The sequence below is a fragment of the Bombina bombina genome, chromosome 2 (genome assembly GCF_027579735.1).
Source record: "Bombina bombina isolate aBomBom1 chromosome 2, aBomBom1.pri, whole genome shotgun sequence".
NCBI lineage: Eukaryota > Metazoa > Chordata > Amphibia > Anura > Bombinatoridae > Bombina > Bombina bombina.
The window spans coordinates 918108595-918133866 of NC_069500.1; positions in this window are offsets into that span (position 1 = coordinate 918108595).

The window sequence follows — 25272 nt, forward strand, 5'->3', positions numbered from 1 at the left end:
TTGAAGATATCATTATTTTGGACCACGCTGTGATCTTGCTGAAATGTGATATTGGCAGTAGGCAGTTGGGTAAGAAGTATATATATTTCCCTAGATATTTGACCAATAATATTAAATTTCAGAACCAGTTATGCTTGAAATGGGAAGAATATTATAAAAATAACTATAACTATATTGATAAAATTGGGAAGCTTCCAAGGCCGTTCTACGCGGGGAGATTAAATCTCTTTCCTCACATTTGAAAAAGAAATGGAGTCAGGCGACCAGACAACTTGCTAACCAGGTTAAAAATACATATAGAGCTTATATTACAAATCATACCAGAGAATGCTGGGACGCATATGTCGCCGCAAAGACACTGCGTGATACGCACATTAAACAGCAGAGTGTCCAGGAAGATTTGAGAATGAAAGCAACATACGGGGGCTTTACAGGTAGATCGGCGAAATTTTTGGCCAAACTAGCTAAAGCATCCCCCAGACACCCAATCTCTGCTATTAAGCATGGAGATGCAAGATACACTAAACACTCTGACATTGAAAGAGTATTTTTTGAATTCTTTCAGGATCTATATAAAAAAGACTCTATTAATCCTGACAAGAAAGCGGCATTTTGGGAAAAGATTAAGGTGCCCAGATTATCCTCGGAGGCTAGAGGTGTGATTAACGCCAAAATTACAGAAGAGGAAATTATATCGGCAATTAAGAATGCGAAAACCAATAAAGCGGCCGGTCCAGATGCCCTCCCTATTGAATATTATAGAATTCTACAAAAGCAGGTGACCCCTATATTGACCATGTTATTTAACTCTTATTTTTCAGATAATACGAAGTGCTCCTCTTCCTTTACTATAGCTAATATCTCTTTAATCTTAAAAAAGGGTAAAGACCCTGAAATGCCCAGTTCCTACAGACCGATCTCTGTCCTTAACATTGATTATAAGCTGCTCGCAGCTATTATAGCCTCTCGATTGAAATGGGCGAATTAATCCATGAGAATCAATCTGGTTTCATGTCCCAACGGAATCCCGTGAGAAATACAAGGAAATTGTTAATCTTGACTTGAATCTTTCTGGAACAAATATAATCAGTTAAGGCACACGAGATTGAAGATAAGGCAATTTTAACGGTCGACGCCGAAAAAGGGTTCGACCGTCGTCGGTTGGGATCATCTGTTTTTCGCTTTAGACAGGTTTGGTTTTCCTGGTTATTTTATTAACTACATCGGTTAATTTACAGTGCACCACCTTCCTCGGCGATAATCATAAATAATGTGTCTACCCATTGTTTTAATCTATTTAGAGGGACAGACAAGGTGCCCCCTTTACCCTTTTCTATTTAACCTGAGTGTAGAGCCTTGGCCATTCGTTTAAGGCAAGAACTGAATGGGATTGAATTGGCAGGAGAAAGCTGGTGCTACTTCTTTATGCGGATGACTGTTATTATTCCTTTCCAATCCTTAAGTGGACTTTACCTATTCTACAGACGCTTATTCAAGAATTTTGGAGAGATTTCGGGTTTTAAGATTAATATATTCTAAATCAGTATTATTGTGGCTCTATAGAAAACCCCCCAATTTTGTAACTCCCTTTCTTGGAGGTCTCCCAGATTACCTATCTTGGTCTTTGTCTATCTAACAACCCAGAAGACTGGTATAAGTTAAACTATAAGCCAGTGTCTGGACTATTGTAAAAGGAAACTAGAGGAGTGGACCATGTTCGCCCATCTCTCTATCGGCTCGTTGTAACTTTAATTAAATCAGTCATTTTCCCAAATTCCTGTATATCTTCAGAATATCCCGTGCTTTTTACATAAAAAAGATAGTATTAGTTATAATAAGGCATGCTCGAACTTTCTATGGAATGGAAAGAAACCACGAATTGCTCCCCACAGACTCATGAACTCCAAAATGTCAGCTGGCCTTGCACTTCCTAACATCCAGACATATAATTTGGTCACTATAGCGAGATTTGCACTCGACTGGTTAACTCGAAAAGATCAAATTTCCTCAGTTACTTGGGAATCTCAAATTGTGGCCCCATTTAGTTTGAAGGCGATTTTACACTGCCCCCTTACGTCCCTTCCGTCTAATGTATTCTTTCTGTCCACATTTAAGAACGTTATAGTGGCCTGGCAGAGGCTATGTACGGAAAGCAATTACTCTCCTTATGTTTCACAATACTTACCCACATGCGGTAATCCTGAGTTTGGGCCAGGTCTCTCTAACCAGATATTTAAAGTTTGGGCATCAAAAGGGCTCCAAAATATGAGCCAATTACTGGATGTGGCTGGGCACCCTTTATTGTTTGAAGAAATTGCAACGCAATTCGATTTATGCCCTCGCGAGTTCTATGCTTATCTCCAAGTTAGGCACTTTCTCCAAGAGCTATGCTCAAAAAATGGGGATAAGTGGGCTTGGGGCGAACTACAGGCGAAGATCTCCCTTTACGCGGCAGGGCTTTATGCAATCTCCCCTCTGTACCTTTTTTTAAATCAGAAAGCTTCAAATATGCAGTTGAATGACATGATCACAAAATGGCGTACGTATTTCCCAGACATAGATGAGCACACTATTATTGGGAGCTTTAAAATAACACAACAGAGTTGGGTCCTGACTTCTTGGAGAGAATCACAGATAAAAATTGGCCTACAGAGATATCTCACCCCGGCTACTCTCTCCAAATGGTATAAAACAAGGATCCTTTGTTCTAGATGTTCATCGACAGAAGCAGATATATTCCACTGTCTATGGAGTTGTCCGAAAATACGCCAATATTGGGGTAAAATCTCCTATTGGATGATGGTAATTTTGAATGTGGAACATAAGCTATTGCCAATAGAAATTTTCTTTCTGGTGAAATTCCAGGGAATAACTAAGAATTACAGTCTTATAAATACGATAATCTTAGTGGCTCGGAATCTTATCTTCAAATCCTGGAAAGCTTTTGCCGCACCTACATTGGCACAATTTAAAAGTGCTTTGATCTAACCATTTTACAATAGAACAATTCAATATTCCATACCCACAGATAAATATTTGCCGGCATTTTTCAAGAAATGGGAAATCGTGATAAGATCTCTTCCGCTGGCACATAAAAAAAACTGATTAACCATTTAGAGGACACTGAGTTTGTTCTGAAAAACATTCTGGCAGGTCATTTCCCGGGGGAATGGGTGTTGAATACGGATTGAGATAGCCGGAGGGGGAGGAGAGGCGAGAGAGCTGGATGTACTAGTTTTTTTTTTGTTTTTTTTATGTTGTTCTGTTTTTTTTTTGTTTGTTTTTTGTGGTTGTCATTGTTGTCGTTATTGTTGTGTTGGTAGGTCTGGGTTTGGGGAGCATTATGTTTAAAATTAAAAAAGGAAAAGTTAAGGAGGAAATTAGTTAGAAATATCGCACAAAGTTATGTATGTATGGCACAAAGCTCCGTCCTACTTTATATGGTACCCCTTTTCAGTGGTTGATTAATGTAAGGAGACTTGTTGCCCCTTGCTCTGATATTTTTTTTTTTTCCTTTTCTCACTCACTATTTCTTTTTACATGTAAAATGTATTCAAGATGATGCACTATTTATATTTTATATGTATCATTGTAATGTATTTTGTAATGTACAGATTATTGTAATATGCCTCCTTTAATATAAATAATGTTTAAAAAAAAAAAAAAAAGAATTGGCCAGTGTTTTGCAAAGCTTTTCTCTATCTGACAAGAGGCAGTATTAAATTTAGTAATACTATTGTTGGTTTTTGGTTTGGTTGATACTTACTTAGTTATTTTGTTTAGTCTCCAACAAGTTTGATCTAGCTAGGTCCCTAGCTCGAGTTATATGCATTCTGTACCAGTGATGGGTCATGCTCTTTACTTAAAAAGTGTTTTCTTCAGAGTCTGGTATTCTATTTCATAAAAACATATATACTAAAAATACAGCGCTAAAAACCTAAAGTATTTATCCTGGCCAATTCCCCACATCCACTTTCCCTAAAGTGGAAGTTAAATGCATAAAGAAAATTATAAAAATGGATGGGATGACGCTAAAAAAGCTGGATAAAACACCACACCTATTTCTATATATAAAAGTCTTAATTGTAAACAAATGTATAGAAACACTGGGTTAATAATATAATAAAATTATTTATTATCTAACAAAATCAAAATGAATATTATCGTATACAAATAAAATAAATCTTAAAAATCACTTAATTTACAGTTGGGACGTCTCCCCAATTGTAACCAAATTGCCACCTTAAGTCTGTAATGTAAATCCGTATCAACTTTGTGTTGTGTTATCCCTGGATAAACAATGTCTCAATTTGTTCAAAGATGATAATTAAAAGGCACAGATGAGAACTTCAATGACTGTACTGATAGACATATATAATGTTAAAAAACAATCCCAGGATTATGAGGTATATCCTTGTGTTATAAACAGCAAAATTTAACCAAGTTCACAGGGCTTCAATAACAGGGCACTTTTTAGCTCTTTCTTATATAGCTTTATCGGCCTAATTCAAAAGTCAGGAGCTGAATCTTACCTGCATCCAGCAGGTCCGTTCTTACGGTACAGTTTTCGCTATGCTGGCTGTTCAAAACAAAGTGTTACCTTTTTTGATTCTTTAGCGTGTGTCCGTGACTGTCGTGGTTCAATCTGTATCTGGCGTTACCTGCGTTACGCAGGTAACGCCAGATACAGATTGGACCATGACAGGAGTATGTCCGGTTCTGCACCTCTACCTCAGCGATATGGAGGTGATCCTATTCAGTGCAGAGGGTTTTTGAACCAGGTGAGCATTTACTTTGAGATGTTACCTTCAGGCGTTTCCCTCTGACAGAGCTAAGGTGGGATTTCTCATCTCGTTACTCTCTGACACAGCTCTTGCCTGGGCTAATCCCTTGTGGGAGACTAATAAACCTGTGATTTCAAATTACCCAGGAATTTGTGGCCTCCTTTCGAAGGGTATTTGATGTTCCGGCTCGCTCCCTCCCATGCTGCTAAACGACTCATGTCCTTTTCAGCAAGGTACAAGATCTGTTGCTCAGTATGCTATTAAGTTCTGTATGCTTGCCACAGAGGTAGGTTGGAACAATGAAGCCCTTGTTGCTGCCTTCTTTCATGGGCTCTCTGATGCGATTAAAGACGAAGTTGCTGCCAGAGATTTACAGAGGATCTCGAGGCATTGGCTCTCTCTTTTTTTATCCTAATTGACATCAGACTCAGAGAGAGGCCGCCTCTTTCAAGGAGCGCTTGCGGAAGCCTCCTGTTCCGTTGTCTCCTATGTGTCTCCTATGTGTTCGTTCCCACCCATGCCTCCTGGTCCCGAGTCACCAGGTACTGCTGAGCCAATGCAGTTGGGATTCAAGCGTCGCTCCGCGGCGGATAGGGCCTTTAGTAGAAGGGAGGGGCTCTGCCTCTATTGTGGGTTACAGGGCCACCTTTTGAAGTCTTGTCCTACACGGCCGGGAAACACTCACACCTAAGGTCCTGTCGGGGGCAGACCTTGGGTGGTTTATCCTCGTCCCCGGAACCGCTTAAGGAGAAACCTTTTGTCACGGTTGTTCTTTCCTGGGTGGACTCCTCCATAATCACTCAGGCTCTTGTTGACTCTGGTGCTGCGGGCTATTTCATTGACAGTACTTTAGTATCCAAGCACTCCATTCCTGTTTTGCCTCTGTCTGTTCCGCTTGCTATTGAGGCCATTGATGGCAGGCCCCTTCAGCCCGTACTCGTTACTCACGAAACTGCTCCCTTGTCCATGGCTGTTGGGGCTCTCCATTTTGAAACCCTCCAGTTTCAGGTGATAAACTCTCCGCATTTTCCGGTTGTTCTGGGTTATTTCCACTTGTCTTCGGAAACCAGTTAAAGTCTTGTGCACTTCTTCGGTATCTCAATTGCGAGAGGAGTACAGGGAGTTCCTAGACATGTTTGACAAGGTGCGTGCTGGTACGTTGCCTCCTCACCGGTCTTACGATTGTGCCATAGACCTGCAACCCGGAGCCATTCCTCATCGGGGCCGGGTGTACACTCTGTCTGTTGCAGAGAATTGTGCTATGGAGGAGTATGTTGCCAATGGTCTGTCGCAGGGAATCATCCGCAAATCCTGCTCTCCTGCAGGGGCTGGCTTCTTCTTTGTGAAGAAAAAAGGTGGCGAGTTAAGACCATGTATCGATTATAGGGGTCTTAATCGTCTTACCATTAAGAATGCTTACCCTATTCCGCTCATTACGGAACTCTTTGACCGCCTCAAGGGACCTACAGTCTTTACTAAACTTGATTTGAGAGGAGCGTACAATCTCGTTAGGATTAAGGAGGGTCACGAATGGAAAACGGCATTTAACACCACGAGCGGGCATTATGAGTATCTTGTAATGCCCTTTGGCCTATGTAATGCTCCTGCTGTTTTTCCGGAATTTATTAATGATGTCCTACGATGTATTTGCAACATTGTGTTGTGGGTGTACTTAGACGACATCTCATATACTCACCCACACTTGAGGCTCCATCGTTCTGATGTTACACAGGTTCTTCAGAGACTATGGGAGAACGGCCTGTTTTGTAAACTCGAGAAATATGAGTTACATCAGACTCAAGTAACCTTCCTAGGTTATGTTATCTCCGTTGCAGGGTTCTCCATGGATCCTGACAAGTTATCTGTAGTTCTGCAGTGGGCTCGCCCAGTTGGTCTTCGGTCTATTCAACATTTTTTGGGGTTCGCCAATTACTTATTTTTAAAACTTTTCTTCCTTGGTCAAACCTATCACAGACATGACCCCGTAAAGAGAATGATCCACTCCATTGGTCACCTACTGCCATTAAGGTATTTGATAGTCTTAAGGACTGCCTTTGCTGCCGCTCCAGTTCTGGCTCATCTAACCCTGTCCTGCCTTTCATTCTTGAGGTCGATGCATCTGAGACTGGAGTAGGTGCCCTCTTGACTCAACGTCCTACGCCTGACGGTTCCTTGCATCTGTGTGGTTTTTCTCTAAGATATTGTCTCAGCGGAGTGAAATTATGAAATTGGCGACAGGGACTTACTGGCCATAATTTTGGCACTCAAGGAATGGAGGCATCTTCTCGAGGGTACTAGCGTGCCAGTGCTCATTCTACTGACCACAAGAATTTAACTTATCTATCTGAAGCAAAACGTTTTGTCACCCCGACAGACCAGGATGGGCGCTATTTTTGTCTCGGTTTAATTATGTGGTCTCCTACCTGCCTGGTAGTAAGAATGTTAGGGCTGATGCCCTCTCTCGGACAATTTTTGCCTCTGTCCAAGGAGGAGTCTGTACCTACTCACTGTTATACCTCCTGACCATATTTTGGCTACCATACATACTAATTTGACTTCTCCCTTGGGGGAGGAGATCCTGGGCCCCCCCCTTGCACAACCAATGCACCTCCTGCGAAACCTAGTGTTTTGTTCCTGAGAATCTTTGAACTAAACCTTTTGCACACTTACCACTAACCTAAAACCGCAGTCAACCAGGCAAGGACGCAAATGATTTGGTCTGTCACTCAACAATTCTGGTGGCCCGGTCTTCATTCTGATATTGCTGTGTAAGTTGCCTCCATGCTCAGTTTGTGCATAGGAATAAGACTCCTCAACGTCTTCCTGTGGATCTTCTTCAACCTATTGCTAATGGTGAGCATCCTTGGGACAATCTTTCATGGACTTCATTGTTGAGCTCCTGTTTCCATAGCAATACTGTTTTCCTTATGGTGGTTGACCGTTTTTCTAAAATGTCACATTGCATTCCTTGATGAAGCTGCCTACCGTTCAGGAGCTTGCTTTTTGCCCGGGGAGGACTTCCGTTTACATGGGTTACACAAGAGATAGTGTCGGACCGGGGTAGCCGGTTTGTCTCAGATTTTGGCATTCCTTTTGTGCTCAATGGGATCCTGCTTTCCTTCTCCTCGGCATATCACCCCCTTAATCCAATGGGGCTGCGGAGTGGTCTAATCCAAGCTCTGGAACAGTTCCTCCGTTGCTATGTCTCAGATCACCACAATAATTGGTCTGAACTGTTACCTGGGCAGATTTGCTCGGAATAGTGCTATTAATGCTTCATCCAGTTATCCCCGTTCATGGCGAATTATGGGTTTCAACCATCCTTGTTGCCCGATTAATTCAGTGTCTCAGGGTATTCCCGGCTTTGGAGGAAGCATCGCCGGCAACTCCATTCACGTGAAGCGGATTCAGTATTGCCTTCATCGTTCTATGCAGCGCCAAAAGTTCCAGGCTGATCGTAGGCGTCTGCCCGCACCTTCCTACCAGATTGGTGAGAGAGTTTGGCTGTCCTCCCGCAACTTGAACCTTCATGTGGCCATCCAATAAATTGGCTCCTCATTATGTTGGTCCTTTTCGAATACTCCAACGGGTTAATCCTGTGGCCTAAGCTCTTGACCTTCCTCCTGCTATGCACATCTCCAATGTTTTTCATGTCTCCCTCTTGAAACCATTGGTTTGTAATCGGTTTACAACTGTGGTTGCCTCGTCCCCATCCTATCTTTGTTGACAACCATGAGGAGTATGAGGTCAGCAGCATTATTGACTCTCCTATTTCCAGGGGCCATGTACAGTATTTGGTTCATTGGAGGGGCTACGGTCCAGAGGAGCATTCTTGGGTTCCCTCCTCTGATGTTCATCGCTCCCGCCCTCCTCCATGCCTTTCCATGCACCGTTCCGCCAATAAGCCTTTTGTCCTCCTGCGGGGGATGGGGTCATGGAGGGGAGGGTATTTTCAGGGTTTTTCCCTGTTGTTTGCCCCCTGTTGTTTGCCATGTGCCTGCTGGCAGCCATTTTAATTACCTCTCTTCCTGACTATGGTGCATTGTGGGGGGTGCTGCTCATTTCCTACACTTCCTTTTATGGCCAGACTGGTGTGCATCATCCATGTGAGGACAGGATGCAGTCTCAGAATTGTGATGTCATCACTTATTATTTTAAAGGGCCTCTGTTCAGTATGCTTTGCCTTTGCGTTGTCTCAGACCTGTTTGTGAGAGTTCCTGTGATGAAGTTCCTTCCTGGTCCTGATCCCTGGCTTGCTTCCTAACTCTGCTTTTTTCCTTGTTGCTGATTCCGGCTCGTCTGACTATTCGTTTTGGCTCCTGACTCGGCTCATCTGACTACTAGCTCTGGTTTTGACTCCTGGCTTGTTATTTGACTTGTGGACTTTTTATTATTTTTTGCAATTAATAAAGGTGTGATTATTTTTGCACTTCTTGTCTCAGTCTGATCCTGGCACCCTTACAAGTACAGATACGATCACATTCTTAGATTTGGTTCTGGCACATAGGGATGATACAATCATTACAAGTCTGTTTAGGAAAGACACAGATACAAATGCATACTTACACACTTACATCACCAGAAATGGATTAGAAATATCCCATTCAGGCAGTTCCAGAGAGTTAGGGAGAACTGCACAAGTGTAGCGATCTTATTGTAATAGAATCCCCAGACCCTGAAAAAATGCTTTTTAAGTAAAGGGTATGACCCCAATGACTGGTACAGAATGCATATACTCTAGCTAGGGACCTAGATAGATCAAACTTGTTGGAGACTAAACAACAATAAACTAATTAAGAACCAACCAAAACAAAACCAACCACTATTTATTATTACATTTAATACAGTCTCTCGTCTGATAGAGAAAAGCTAGCCTTGAAAACCACTGACCAATTCTATTGCAAGACCTATTTTGAAATAATGTATTATCTGAAAGACAAAAGTGTGTTTAAGAAAAACCAGAAAAACAACAACATTTTGGCTCCAGTAAATTGAGAGATAGTGTTAGACAGGATAATTAGTTACAAAAAAGATCAAAGGCTTTTTTAAGTGTGAAACGGAAGGGATGTCTCAGTTGTGCCCATTGTGACAAAAACTGTGTAGGCTTTGTCTCACTAAAAGACAGAGAAACCTATGAGATTAAGGAATTTATCAACTGTAAAAGCACCCACGTGGTGTACCATTTATCTTGTTCATATGGGAAGGTTTACATAGGGAGAATAAAGCAAAGCCTAAAAACTCGCTTCTGAGAACATATTGTAAATATCAAGAAAGGAGTTCTCACCCATGGAGTCTCAGCATATTTCTCTGAATGTCATAACAAGGATCCCAGTAGCCTCAAAATAAAAGCAATACGGGTGAAAATGGATATAAGAGAAGGGAATAGACTCATCACCGTAAGGCGCAGGGAAACTTTTTGGATAAGGACCTTAGGGACTTTAGAACCTAGAGCAATGATACGAGAGTTAGATCTAGCGGCCTTTTTAATTGGTGATTAGACCAATATCAGTTTGCCTTTTCAAAAATTAATATTTTTTTTTTATATGCACCCTGTTTTTTAAATTATAGTTTATATATATATATATATATATATATATATATATATATTATATATAATATATATATAAATTTAATATGGATGTTTTAAAGAGAAGTGTTTTCATCTGCTATAATATACTTTAGATAGTATAGGAGTAGATCTAAGGGGAGTACCACTAGCCCTGTACCATAATAGTGAAGAATTTTAGGTTAGACGATTAATTTATTAAATGGTTTTAAATTATATACCCTCTCTGTTTGTGATCCAACCCATTACGATTAACATGTCATTACATAGGGTTAATATCACTAATATAAATATGCATTAGTGGCAAGTATACTTAAAACCCTTATAACTGTGGGTATACACTATTCTCTATCACTATTTGTATATATATAATGCCATTCCTTTAAATTTTAAGTATTCAATGAACTGTTTTTTTTCTAACTATTCTATGAATGGATTTTAGGGTTAAAAAAAGTAACATTTTTTTTTTCAATTATATAGAATTTGAGTGAGAGTTTGTTATTTTATTGTTGTTTTCCTCGCATACTATTATTAATAAATAATATTCTCCTGATTCCATCTAAAAATCTGTATATAAATTGTAGAATTATGCATTCAAAATGAACTTCAGGACTATCAGAGGGTATAAAGTCATGTCAAATAAGTATGGCTCACTTTAACACATTTGCCAGATACCTACAAATAGCCTACGTCTGAATAGAACAGATAGATCATGTGGGACATACGCTTAGCCTTTTAAAGACGTTTTTTACATTCAGTGGGCAGCCTCTGATGAAGTAGGAGTTCCATATGAAATGCGTAAGGCCACGCCCACCGACTTGATGTCACATCCTATCAGCTGGATCTGAGCCGGCTTTACATTGAACAGCTGATGTGGTATTGTGGTGGTCTTCTTATGTTATTTTAACGTTGAAAGTGTACTTTTATATTGCCGATGGAACTCTACTTCCTATGGGACGATCATTTGTGATTGTGAGAGACTTCCAAGGACGTTTGTATCTGTTTTGAATCTCATTGTGGGACCTTATCGGTCATTTATGCTTCTAACATACCTCACAGTGGCCTAGATTGGAGTTTTGTCAGGTAACGACCCGAAAAAACTAACGCTGGCTTTTTTCTGGCCGCACCATAAAAATAACTCTGGTATCGAGAGTCCACATAAAGGCTGCGTTAGGCTTCCAAAAAAGGAGCGTAGAGCATTTTTAACGCAGCTTCAACTCTCGATACCAGAGTTGCCTTACGGACGCGGCCAGCCTCAAAAATGTGCTCGTGCACCGATTCCCCATAGGAAACAATGGGCTGTTTGAGCTGAAAAAAACCCAAACACCTGCAAAAAAGCCGCGTTCAGCTCCTAACGCAGCCCCATTGTTTGCCTATGCGGTAACCCTTCCTACGTCTGCACTTAACACTCTAACATGTACCCCGAGTCTAAACACCCCTAACCTTACACTTATTAACCCCTAATATGCCGCCCCCCGCTATCGCTGACCCCTGCATATTATGATTAACCCCTAATCTGCCGCTCCGTTAAACCGCCGCTACTTACATTATCCCTATGTACCCCTAATCTGCTGCCCCTAACACCGCCGACCCCTATATTATATTTATTAACCCCTAATCTGCCCCCCACAATGTCGCCTTCCACCTGCCTACACTTATTAACCCTAATCTGCCGACCGGACCTGAGCGCTACTATAATAAAGTTATTAACCCCTAACCCGCCTCACTAACCCTATCATAAATAGTATTAACCCCTAATCTGCCCTCCCTAACATCGCCGACACCTAAATTCAATTATTAACCCTAATCTGCCGACCGAATCTCGCCGCTATTCTAATAAATGTATTAACCCCTAAAGCTAAGTCTAACCCTAACACTAACACCCCCCTAAGTTAAATATAATTTAAATCTAATTAAATTAATTAACTCTTATTATATAAATTATTCCTATTTAAAGCTAAATACTTACCTGTAAAATAAATCCTAATATAGCTACAATATAATTATAATTATATTAGAGCTATTTTAGGATTTATATTTATTTTACAGGTAACTTTGTATTTATTTTAACAGGTACAATAGCTATTAAATAGTTAGAACTATTTAATAGCTAAAATAGTTAAAATAATTACAAAATTTACCTGTAAAAGAAATCCTAACCTAAGTTACAAATAACCTAACACTAGACTATCAATAAATTAATTAATTAAATAAACTACCTACAATTACCTACAATTAACCTAACACTACACTATCAATAAATTAATTAAATACAATTGCTACAAATAAATACAATTAAATAAACTAGCTAAAGTACAAAAATATTACAACAATTTTAAACTAATTACACCTACTCTAAGCCCCCTAATAAAATAACAAAGCCCCCCAAAATAAAAAAATGCCCTACCCTATTCTAAATTACTAAAGTTCAAAGCTCTTTTACCTTACCCAGCCCCTGAACAGGGCCCTTTGTGGGGCATGCCCCAAGAAATTCAGCTCTTTTGCCTGTAAAAAAAAACATACAATACCCCCCCCCAACATTACAACCACCACCCACATACCCCTAATCTAACCCAAACCCCCCTTAAATAAACCTAACACCTAAGCCCTGAAGATCATCCTACCTTGTCTCATCACCATACCAGGTCACCGATCGGTCCAGAAGAGCTTCCTCCGATGTCCTGATCCAAGCCCAAGCGGGGGGCTGAAGAGGTCCATGATCCGGCTGAAGTCTTCATCCAAGCGGGTCAGAAGAGGTCTTCCATCCGATTGAAGTCTTCATCCAAGCGGCATCCATCCGGAGCGAAGTGGCAGCATCCTGAAGACCTCCACCCGCGGAACATCCATCCTGGCCGACGACTGAACGCCGAATGACGGTTCCTTTAAAGACGTCACCCAAGATGGCGTCCCTCGAATTCGATTGGCTGATAGGATTCTATCAGCCAATCGGAATTAAGGTAGGAATATTCTGATTGGCTGATGGAATCAGCCAATCAGAATCAAGTTCTATCCGATTGGCTGATCCGATCAGCCAATCAGATTGAGCTCGCATTCTATTGGCTGTTCCCCGATCAGCCAATAGAATGCGAGCTCAATCTGATTGGCTGATTGGATCAGCCAATCGGATTGAACTTGATTCTGATTGGCTGATTCCATCAGCCAATCAGAATATTCCTACCTTAATTCCGATTGGCTGATAGAATCCTATCAGCCAATCGGAATTCGAGGGACGCCATCTTGGATGACGTCATTTAAAGGAACCGTCATTCGTCGTTCAGTCGTCGGCCAGGATGGATGTTCCGCGGGTGGAAGTCTTCAGGATGCTGCCACTTCGCTCCGGATGGATGCCGCTTGGATGAAGACTTCAATCGGATGGAAGACCTCTTCTGGCCCGCTTGGATGAAGACTTCAGCCGGATCATGGACCTCTTCAGCCCCCCGCTTGGGCTTGGATCAGGACATCGGAGGAGCTCTTCTGGACCGATCGGTGAACCTGGTATGGTGAAGACAAGGTAGGATGATCTTCAGGGGCTTAGTGTTAGGTTTATTTAAGGGGGGTTTGGGTTAGATTAGGGGTATGTGGGTGGTGGGTTGTAATGTTGGGGGGGGGGGTATTGTATGTTTTTTTTTTACAGGCAAAGAGCTGAATTTCTTGGGGCATGCCCCGCAAAGGGCCCTGTTCAGGGCTGGTAAGGTAAAAGAGCTTTGAACTTTAGTAATTTAGAATAGGGTAGGGCATTTTTTTATTTTGGGGGCTTTGTTATTTTATTAGGGGGCTTAGAGTAGGTGTAATTAGTTTAAAATTGTTGTAATATTTTTCTAATGTTTGTAAATATTTTTTTTATTTTTTGCAACTTAGTTCTTTTTTATTTTTTGTACTTTAGCTAGTTATTTAATTGTATTTATTTGTAGCAATTGTATTTAATTAATTTATTGATAGTGTAGTGTTAGGTTAATTGTAGGTAATTGTAGGTAGTTTATTTAATTAATTTATTGATAGTCTAGTGTTAGGTTTATTTGTAACTTAGGTTAGGATTTCTTTTACTACCTGTAAAATAAATATAAATCCTAAAATAGCTCTAATATAATTATAATTTATATTGTAGCTATATTAGGATTTATTTTACAGGTAAGTATTTAGCTTTAAATAGGAATAATTTATATAATAAGAGTTAATTAATTTCATTAGATGTAAATTATATTTAATTTAGGGGGGTGTTAGTGTTAGACTTAGCTTTAGGGGTTAATACATTTATTAGAATAGCGGCGAGATTCGGTCGGCAGATTAGGGGTTAATAATTGAAGTTAGGTGTCGGCGATGTTATGGAGGGCAGATTAGGGGTTAATACTATTTATGATAGGGTTAGTGAGGCGGATTAGGGGTTAATAACTTTATTATAGTAGCGCTCAGGTCCGGTCGGCAGATTAGGGGTTAATAAGTGTAGGCAGGTGGAGGCGACGTTGTGGGGGGCAGATTAGGGGTTAATAAATATAATATAGGGGTCGGCAGTGTTAGGGGCAGCAGATTAGGGGTACATAAGGATAACGTAGGTGGCGGCGCTTTGCGGTTGGCAGATTAGGGGTTAATAAGTGTAAGCAGGTGGAGGCGACGTTGAGGGGGGCAGATTAGGGGTTAATAAATATAATACAGGGGTCGGCGGTGTTAGGGGCAGCAGAATAGGGGTACATAAGGATAACGTAGGTGGCGGTCGGCAGATTAGGGGTTAAAAAATTTTTTTCGAGTGTCGGCAATGTGGGGGGACCTCGGTTTAGGGGTACATAGGTAGTTTATGGGTGTTAGTGTACTTTAGAGCACAGTAGTTAAGAGCTTTATAAACCGGCGTTAGCCCAGAAAGCTCTTAACTACTGACTTTTTTCCTGCGGCTGGAGTTTTGTCGTTAGATGTCTAACGCTCACTTCAGAAACGACTCTAAATACCGGGAGTTAGAGAAATCCCATTGAAAAGATAGGATATGCAATTGACGTAAGGGGATCTGCAGTATGGAAAAGTCGCGGCTGAAAAGTGAGCGTTAGACCCTATTTTGAGTGACTCCAAATACCGGCGGTAGCCTAAAACCAGCGTTAGGAGCCTCTAACGCTGGTTTTCACGGCTAACGCCAAACTCTAAATCTAGGCCAGTGTTTGCGGTTTTAAAGTGTGAGTGTAAATTTATATCAATAAAATGTTGTTGTTTTAATGAACTTCACTAAGAGGAGTTTGCACCATTCTGTTTGTTTTAACGTCTTTAAAGCTACATCCAACATCCGGTACTGTGTACTTTGAAGTGGCAGCAACCCCTGAATGACACACCTTTAGGCTAATGAATTAGCCATATATCCTTTAATTTGTACTAACCGATGGGGCGCTCTTGATGTCTATGTGTATATATATACACATAGACATATATATATGTGTATATATATATATATATATATATATATATACATAGATATATAGATAAATATATTTAAAAATAAAAATAACATTTTCTTCTATATGAATTATTTCTCAAAGCTTTAGCGCAGTTGGTCTAAAGCACCTTCGGAATAGTGCACAAACGAAAGCAAGAAGAGGGTTTTGTCACACCCCATAGAAGTCTATAGGGAAAAGGAGTTAGTGGTGCTGCGCAATCTAACCTCCAGATGTTAGGACACTTGAGGCTTTCACTTGAGTGCAAAATTTTAATTTTCAACTTGTTATATGAGAGCAAGTTAAATAACAAATGATATACATGACTAAGGGCCTAAGGCAGGCCTGAAATGTATGTTTTTTCTCTGGACCCTATATGAAAGAATTAAGGCTTTTTCTACCAACTTGGAGGCTGGAATAAATTTTGTTATTTGACTGTACAAGTGGACCTGGCAAGTCTGACATTCTGACATTCCGTGGCCCTCAACAAAGGATAGGTGTGCTGTTTTCCAAATTGTTTGAAGTTATATGAGAGCAAGAATAGGATTGCTATGGATTCAATTTGAGCGGTGTAAGTGCGCTCAATAGTGCTAACATTTTTGTGCTCCACTTGTAATCTAGCTCTATATATAGAACATTGTTACACACATTGTTGCCAGTGCTGCTGCCATATAGTGCTCAAAACACGTGCACGCTCCTGAGTAAGAATTCTATCATGAAAAAAAACTAAATTTCCAAAAGGATGCCAAGAGTCAGAGGTAAATTTGATACCAAAGTAAACACATTTATTTTTGTAATTATATGATCTACCTCAATAAAAAAAAAGTTTAATTTTGACTTCCATGTCCCTTTAAATATAGCAGAATAATATAACTGTAACTGTTTTTCTTTCTATAAAGGAAGTCAGTTATTGTGTACAAGCATAATGGTGCCCAGTACATCAATTGACTCAAATTAATCATTAGGGATGTGTTCTATAAGACATCGACTATGCCAGCTAACTTTTATGTTTGGAATTTTCACACTTTTCTCTGTATATTATATTGCTTTGTGGTTGGTTTTCAATTGCAATAATTTAAAATAGATGTTAGACTACAAGCAACTGAGCAGAATAAATGACTCACACATAGAACAAATCATTGGAATGAAATAACAGGGTTCTGCACTGTGTCTTCCAAGTTTCACAACATTAGAAAAGTCAAAAGCTACACTGCATTAAATAACTGTAATAAATCTTGTAATCTAGCTCTATATATAGAACATTGTTACACACATTGTTGCCAGTGCTGCTGCCATATAGTGCTCAAAACACGTGCACGCTCCTGAGTAAGAATTCTATCATGAAAAAAAACTAAATTTCCAAAAGGATGCCAAGAGTCAGAGGTAAATTTGATACCAAAAGTAAACACATTTATTTTTGTAATTATATGATCTACCTCAATAAAAAAAAAGTTTAATTTTGACTTCCATGTCCCTTTAAATATAGCAGAATAATATAACTGTAACTGTTTTTCTTTCTATAAAGGAAGTCAGTTATTGTGTACAAGCATAATGGTGCCCAGTACATCAATTGACTCAAATTAATCATTAGGGATGTGTTCTATAAGACATCGACTATGCCAGCTAACTTTTATGTTTGGAATTTTCACACTTTTCTCTGTATATTATATTGCTTTGTGGTTGGTTTTCAATTGCAATAATTTAAAATAGATGTTAGACTACAAGCAACTGAGCAGAATAAATGACTCACACATAGACAAATCATTGGAATGAAATAACAGGGTTCTGCACTGTGTCTTCCAAGTTTCACAACATTAGAAAAGTCAAAAGCTACACTGCATTAAATAACTGTAATAAAGTATCACTTCAATCAATTGTTGTCTGTCTGATTATTTTAGAAAAATATATATATTTATAAATATATCAATTTATCTACTATAAAATAAAAAAGATTGTGACAAAATATAAATGTAAACACATAAACAGAAATTGTATTAAGCTATGATATTTTAACCAGTGTGTTGCATTAAAGGGACAATAAAGTCAAAATTTAAACTTTCATGATTTAATTTCTTTCCATGACCTAATTTGCTTGGTTCTCTTGATATCCTTTATTAAAGAAAAAGCTTACCAATTCAATTTTTTTGGGTAGCAAATGCAATACTCTACTTAAAACTAGCTGCTGATTGGTGGCTTCACATAAATGCCTCTTGCCATTGGTTCCCACATATTTCAGCTTGCTCCTATTAAGTCTATTGCTGCTTCCTCAATAAAGGATAGCCAAGAGAATGAAGAACATTTGATTTCAATTTGAAAGAAACATGAAAGAAAGAAAAAATTATATACCAAATGTTTCCACTTTAAAATGTTCTCAAAGACTCAGTTTATCTGCTGAAATGTATCAAATAGTTTACAAATAACTCTTTAACCTTTATTTTTCATTTGAAACAGCTGATTTTGCTTTATAAAACCACTATCTATCTATACTAAAAGTTTACGCCTAGATTTAGAGTTCTGCGTTAGCCGTCAAAACCAGTGTTAGGGGGCCCTAACGCTGGTTGGCCGCCCACTGGTATTTAGAGTCAGTCAGGAAAGGGCCTAACGCTCACTTTCCAGCCGCGACTTTTCCATACCGCAGATCCCGCTACGCCAATTGCGTATCCTATCTTTTTCAATGGGATCTTTCTAACGCCGGGTATTTAGAGTCTTGGCTGAAGTGAGCGTTAGAAATCTAACGACAAGACTCCAGCCGCAGAGAAAAGCCAGGAGTTAAGAGCTTTCTGGGCTAACGCCGGTTCATAAAGCTCTTAACTACTGTGTTCTAAAGTACACTAACACCCATAAACTACCTATGTACTCCTAAACCGAGGCCCCCCCACATCGCCGCCACTCTATTAAATTTTTTTAACCCCTAATCTGCCGACCGCACACCGCCGCAACCTACATTATCCCTATGTACCCCTAATCTGCTGACCCTAACACCGCGACACCTATATAATATTTATTAACCCCTAATCTGCCCCCCCCCAACGTCGCCGCCGCCTAACCTACAATTATTAACCTCTAATCTGCCGACCGGACCTCACCGCTACTATAATAAAGTTATTAACCCCTAATCCGCCTCACTCCCGCATCAAAAACCCTATAATAATAGTATTAACCCTAATCTGCCCTCCCTAACATTGCCGACACCTAACTTCAAGTGATTAACCCCTAATCTGCCGACTGGACCTCGCCGCTACTCTAATAACTGTATTAACCCCTAAAGCTAAGTCTAACCCTAACACTAACACCCCCCCTAAGTTAAATATAATTTTATTCTAACGAAATAAAATAAATCTAATTAAAGGATTACTTTCTGTTATAATTTTTTAAGCTAAACAACTAACATATTAAAATTAATAAACATTAATTAAAACCCTACTGACCTATATTTTCTCCCAAAACGAAGTTTCATAACGTTCTAAAAGTTATATCTTTTATTCGCCGATGATGTCACGTTATCCTGCCCACTATTTTCAGCACTGCGTGTTAAAAATACTTAAACCAATAACTTTGTGTTTAAAGCGCCATTTTGAAACCTAGGTATTGTAAATGGATTGGTACAGAGCAAAGGATACCCACGGAGTGGGTTTGGAAAACAATTAAATTTGCAGACAAGATTTCTGATATACGGTAAAGATATGTTAATAAAATGCTTTTGATAAAAAGCGTATTTGGGGTAGTTAGTTAGTAACAGGCATAGAAAATATTTACTTACAGTGGCCCTTTAAATAAATTATTCCTATTTAAAGCTAAATACTTACCTGTAAAATAAACCCTAATATAGCTACAATATAAATAATAATTATATTGTAGCTATTTTAGGATTAATATTTATTTTACAGGCAACTTTGTATTTATTTTAACCAGGTACAATAGCTATTAAATAGTTAATAACTAATTAATAGCTACCTAGTTAAAATAAATAAAAAATTACCTGTAAAATAAATCCTAACCTAAGTTACAATTAAACCTAACACTACACTATCAATAAATAAATTAAATAAACTATCTACAATTATCTACAATTAAATACAAATAAATACACTAACTAAAGTACAAAAAATAAAAAAAGAACTAAGTTACAAAAAATAAAAAATATAATTACAAACATTATAAAAAATATAACAACAATTTTAAGCTAATTACACCTACTCTAAGCCCACTAATAAAATAACAAGCCCCCCCAAAATAAAAAAAATGGCCCTACCCTATTCTAAAATAAAAATTATTAAATCTCTTTTACCTTACCAGCCCTTAAAGGGCCTTTTGCGGGGCATGCCCCAAAGAATTCTGCTCTTTTGCCTGTAAAAAAAAACATACAATACCCCCCCAACATTACAACCCACCACCCACATACCCCTAATCTAACCCAAACCCCCCTTAACTAAACCTAACACTAAGCCCCTGAAGATCTTCCTACCTTATCTTCACCACGCCGGGTATCACTAATCTATCCAGAAGAGGCTCCGAATTCTTCATCCTATCCGGGCGATGTCTTCATCCAAGCGGGGGCTGAAGAGGTCCATCATCCGGCTGAAGTCTTCATCCAAGCAGGGCCTGAACAGGTCCATCATTCGGCCTGAAGTCTTCATCCAAGCGGGGGCTGAAGAGGTCCATCATCCGGCTGAAGTCTTCTATCAAGCGGCATCTTCAATCTTCTTTCTTCCGGCTCCATCTTCATCCCGCCGGCGCATAACATCCTTCTTCACTCCCGATGAATGAAGGTTCCTTTAAGGGACATCATCCAAGATTGCGTCCCTCGAATTCCGATTGGCTGATAGGATTCTATCAGCCAATCGGAATTAAGGTAGGAAAAATCTGATTGGCTGATTCAATCAGCCAATCAGATTGAAGTTCAATCCGATTGGCTGATCCAATCAGCCAATCAGATTGAGCTCGCATTCTATGGCTGTTCCGATCAGCTCCATCTGATTGGCTGATTGGATCAGCCAATCAGATTTTCCTATCTTAATTCCGATTGGCTGATAGAATCCTATCAGCCAATCGGAATTCGAGGGATGCCATCTTGGATGACGTCACTTAAAGGAATATTCATTCGGCGAGTAGGCGTCGGTGGAAGAGGATGGCTCCGCGTTGGCTGCTTTGAAGATGGCTCCGCTACGCTCTGCTTCGGATGGATGAAGATTGAAGATGCCGCCTGGATGAAGACTTCTATCGGATGGAAGACCTCTTCAGCACCCCTTGGATGAAGACTTCTATCGGATGGAAGACATCTTCAGCGCCCCTTGGATGATGACTTCGGCCCGGCTGGGTGAACACGACTCAAGGTAGGGAGATCTTCAGGGAGTAGTGTTAGGTAGTGGTATGTGGGTGATGGGTTTTAATGTTGGGGGGGGTTGTATTTTTTTTTACAGGCAAAAGAGCTGATTACTGTTGGGGCATGCCCCGCAAAAAGCCCTTTTAAGGGCTGGTAAAAGAGCTGGTTACTTTGTAATGTAGTATAGGGTAGGGGACTTTTATTATTTTTTTTATTTTATTAGGGGGCTTAGATTAGGTGTAATTAGTTTTAAAATTCTTGTAATCTTTTTTTATTTTCTGTAATTTAGTGTTTTTTTTGTACTTTAGTTAGTTTATTTAATTGTATTTAATTGTAGCTACTTGTAGTTAATTAATTTAATTTATTTAATGATAGTGTAGTGTTAGGTTTAATTGTAACTTAGGTTAGGATTTATTTTACAGGTAATTTTGCATTTCTTTTAGCTAGGTTGTTATTAAATAGTTAATAGCTATTGTACCTAGTTAAAATAAATACAAAGTTGCCTGTAAAATAAATATAAATCCTAAAATAGGTACAATGTAATTATTAATTACATTGTAGCTATCTTAGGGTTTATTTTACAGGTAAGTATTTAGTTTTAAATAGGAATAATTTATTTAATGATAGTGTAGTGTTAGGTTTAATTGTAACTTAGGTTAGGATTTATTTTACAGGAAATTTTGTATTTCTTTTAGCTAGGTAGTTATTAAATAGTTAATAACTATTTAATAACGATTGTACCTAGTTAAAATAAATGCAAAGTTGCCTGTAAAATAAATATAAATCCTAAAATAGCTACAATGTAATTATTAATTACATTGTAGCTATCTTAGTGTTTATTTTACAGGTAAGTATTTAGTTTTAAATAGGAATAATTTATTTAATGATAGTGTAGTGTTAGGTGTAATTGTAACTTAGGTTAGTTTTTATTTTACATGTAAATTTGACTTTATTTTATCTAGGTAGCTATTAAATAGTTAATAACTATTTAATAGCTATTGTACCTAGTTAAAATAAATTTAAATTTGCCTGTAAAATAAAAATAAATCCTAAAATAACTACAATATAATTATTAGTAATATTGTAGCTATATTAGGGTTTATTTTATAGGTAAGTATTTAGTTTTAAATAGGATTAATTTAGTTAATAAGAGTAATATTATTTAGATTTATTTAATTAATATTTAAGTTAGGGGGTGTTAGGGTTAGTGTTAGACTTAGGTCTAGGAGTTAATAATTTTAATATAGGTTGCGGCGGTGTAGGGGGGCAGGATAGGGGTTAATAATTTTATTATAGGTTGTGGTGGTGTAGGGGGGCAGGATAGGGGTTAATAATTTTATTATAGGTTGCAGTGGTTTAAGGGGGGCAGGATAGGGGTTAATAAATTTATTATAGATGGCGGCGGTGTAGGGGGGGCAGGATAGGGGTTAATAGGTATTATGTAGGTGGCGGCGGGGTCCAAGAGCAGCAGTTTAGGGGTTAATATAATTATTATAGTTGCAGCAGGGTCCGGGAGCGGCGGTTTAGTGGTTAATATAATTATTATAGTTGTGGCGGTGTCCAGGAGTGGTGGATTAGGGGTTAATAAGTTTATTAGAGTGGCAGTGGGCTCCGGGAGCGGCGGTTTAGGGGTTACCATGTTTAATGTAGGTGGCTGCGGTGTAGGGGGGCAGATTAGGGGTGTTTAGACTTGGGGTACATGTTAGGGTGTTAGGTGTAGACAGCTCCCATAGGAATCAATGGGATGTCGGGCAGCAGCGAACATGAGCTTTCGCTATGGTCAGACTCTCATTGATTCCTATGGGATCCGCCGCCTCCAGGACGGTGGATTGAAAACCAGGTACGCTGGGCCGGAAAAGTGCAGTGCGTACCTGATAGTCATTTGATAACTTCCAAAAGTAGTCAGATTGTGCCGAACTTGCATTCGGAACATCTGGAGTGACGTAAGAATGGATCTGTGTCGGACTGAGTCCGGCAGATCGAAGCTTACGTCACTAGATTCTACTTTTGCCGGGTTTGCTGGGCAGTAGGGCTTGATAACTTAGGCGAATCAGCCTCGCCACAAATATGCTGCGGAATTCCAGCATATTTGAGGTTGACGGCTTGATAACTAGAGGCCATGGACCGCGCTGCAGCATATGTTGGCACTTCATAAATAAAGTATAATAATAATAATAATAATAATATCATGGATTATTTGAATAATTTGAATAATTTCAAAACCCATGAAAGGAATTCTGATAGGTTATAATGGTCCCATAGAAGTTATGCAAAGTCTTTTGAACAGCTTTCAAATTGGTGGACATGACCCATTCTATATGTTGGAACTTTTAAACTAATAGAAATATAGTTTAAAAGGGCAATACATTACATGTAGTCCTAACTGATAAATCATAGTTTTAGAAATGTCTGATTTAAATAATATAAAACTTTACTGACATTAAAAATAGCAATTCAAAGTATAAAAATTACATTAAAACCTAAACAAACACTTTTAGGTAAAGGGTTATGAAAATCTATAGACTGTCTGTAGTGGCTTAGAAACAGGCAGAAATGTAAAGGTGTAAATTATATAACGTTTATTAATATAACAATGTTGGTTGTGCAAAGCTGGGGAATGGGTACTATCTTTTTAAACAATAACAATTTTGGTGTAGACTGTCCCTTTAATATTCTCTGTAAGGGACATGGTACTCAGAAATTATCTCTTTTCTATCTAATAGAGAATGTTTTAAGATATTACTGTGCTCTTTTTTATTTTTCCTTATTCCCAGAGAAAAAAGTTTCTATGTTGAATAAATCAAATTTCTACATGGGAGTTGTCCCATTCCAAAAAAAGGGGTTAAGAAAATCTAATTTGTAATGCAAATTCATGCATTTTAACAAGGTACACTGCTGCAGCATAACTAACTATCTTTCCTTCCAATTTTCCTTGGTAAAGTTATAGGTTCTGTTTCTCCTTTTTATTAACTATTTGCTTTGTGTAATTGTGTTTGTCAATCCTTTTTCTATATACAGTAAATGCATTGGCCCCAGGTTATCAAAGTCTGGCGGACCTGATCCGACAGTGCGGATCAGGTCCGCCAGACTTCGCTGAATATGGCGAGCAATACGCTCGCCATATTCAGCATTGCACCAGCAGCTCACAAGAGCCGCCAGCAGGGGGGTGTCAATCAACCCGATCGTACTCAATCGGGTTGATTTCCGGCGATGTGTGTCTGCCTGCTCAAAGCAGGCGGACAAGTTATGGAGCAGCGGTCTTTGTGACCGCTGCTTCATAACTGCTGTTTCTGGCGAGTCTGATGACTCGCCAGAAACACGGGGCACCAAGCTCCATACGGAACATGATACATATGCCCCATAGTGACTATTTTTGTTCATAATAAATATTCTTTTATTAAGTTTTTCCTTTGTCTAATATTTTAACCATGTTACTGCATAGTCTATTAACCGTATTGTTTTTTTAGATAGATTTTTGTTAAAGTTGGGGTTTTAATCTATAAATCTGGGTTTTCCTCAGGATTTCCCATATATTAATCCTAAATGGTGATAGCAGAAATAGTCTAGTGTTGATGGAAAGGGGAGTTTGGGGCATTTTTCTAGGTCTAGTACAGACTAGAGAGTGTTTTGTTAACCCTTGCACCTACTGAACACACAAAGACTTGCCTGTAGTGGCCTGACTATGGCAATCTGATTAAAGTGGAAAGGGTTCTTCAGTACAAAGCAGTGATGTGCGGTGATGTCAGAGGTTGTTGAGGCACTAGATATGATACGTCGGAGAATCACATATACCGCGGGCTGCAAGTACCTGCAACAGGGCAGGTTTTAATTAAAGCTGAAACAGCACACAGGTGAAATAATCAGCTGATGGATGAGAGCAAGTTAGTAACCACTGTTACTGGTCAGCTGATTACTTAACCTGTGCACCGATTCAGCTATAATGAAAACCTGGCCTGTTGGGGGTATTTGAGGACCATGGTTGAGCAACACTGCATTTAAGCACCAGCTCATCTGAATACCAGCAGAAAAAAAGCATATATTAAAAGTAATGCATATATCTCAAATACAGCTCCAATACCAGCAGATAAAAAACCATGTAGTAAAGTTATAAATATATCTCAAATTCAGATCCAATACTAGCTCCAATATATTGACCTCTCCTGCATTATATTACTCACTAAATAAAGGATC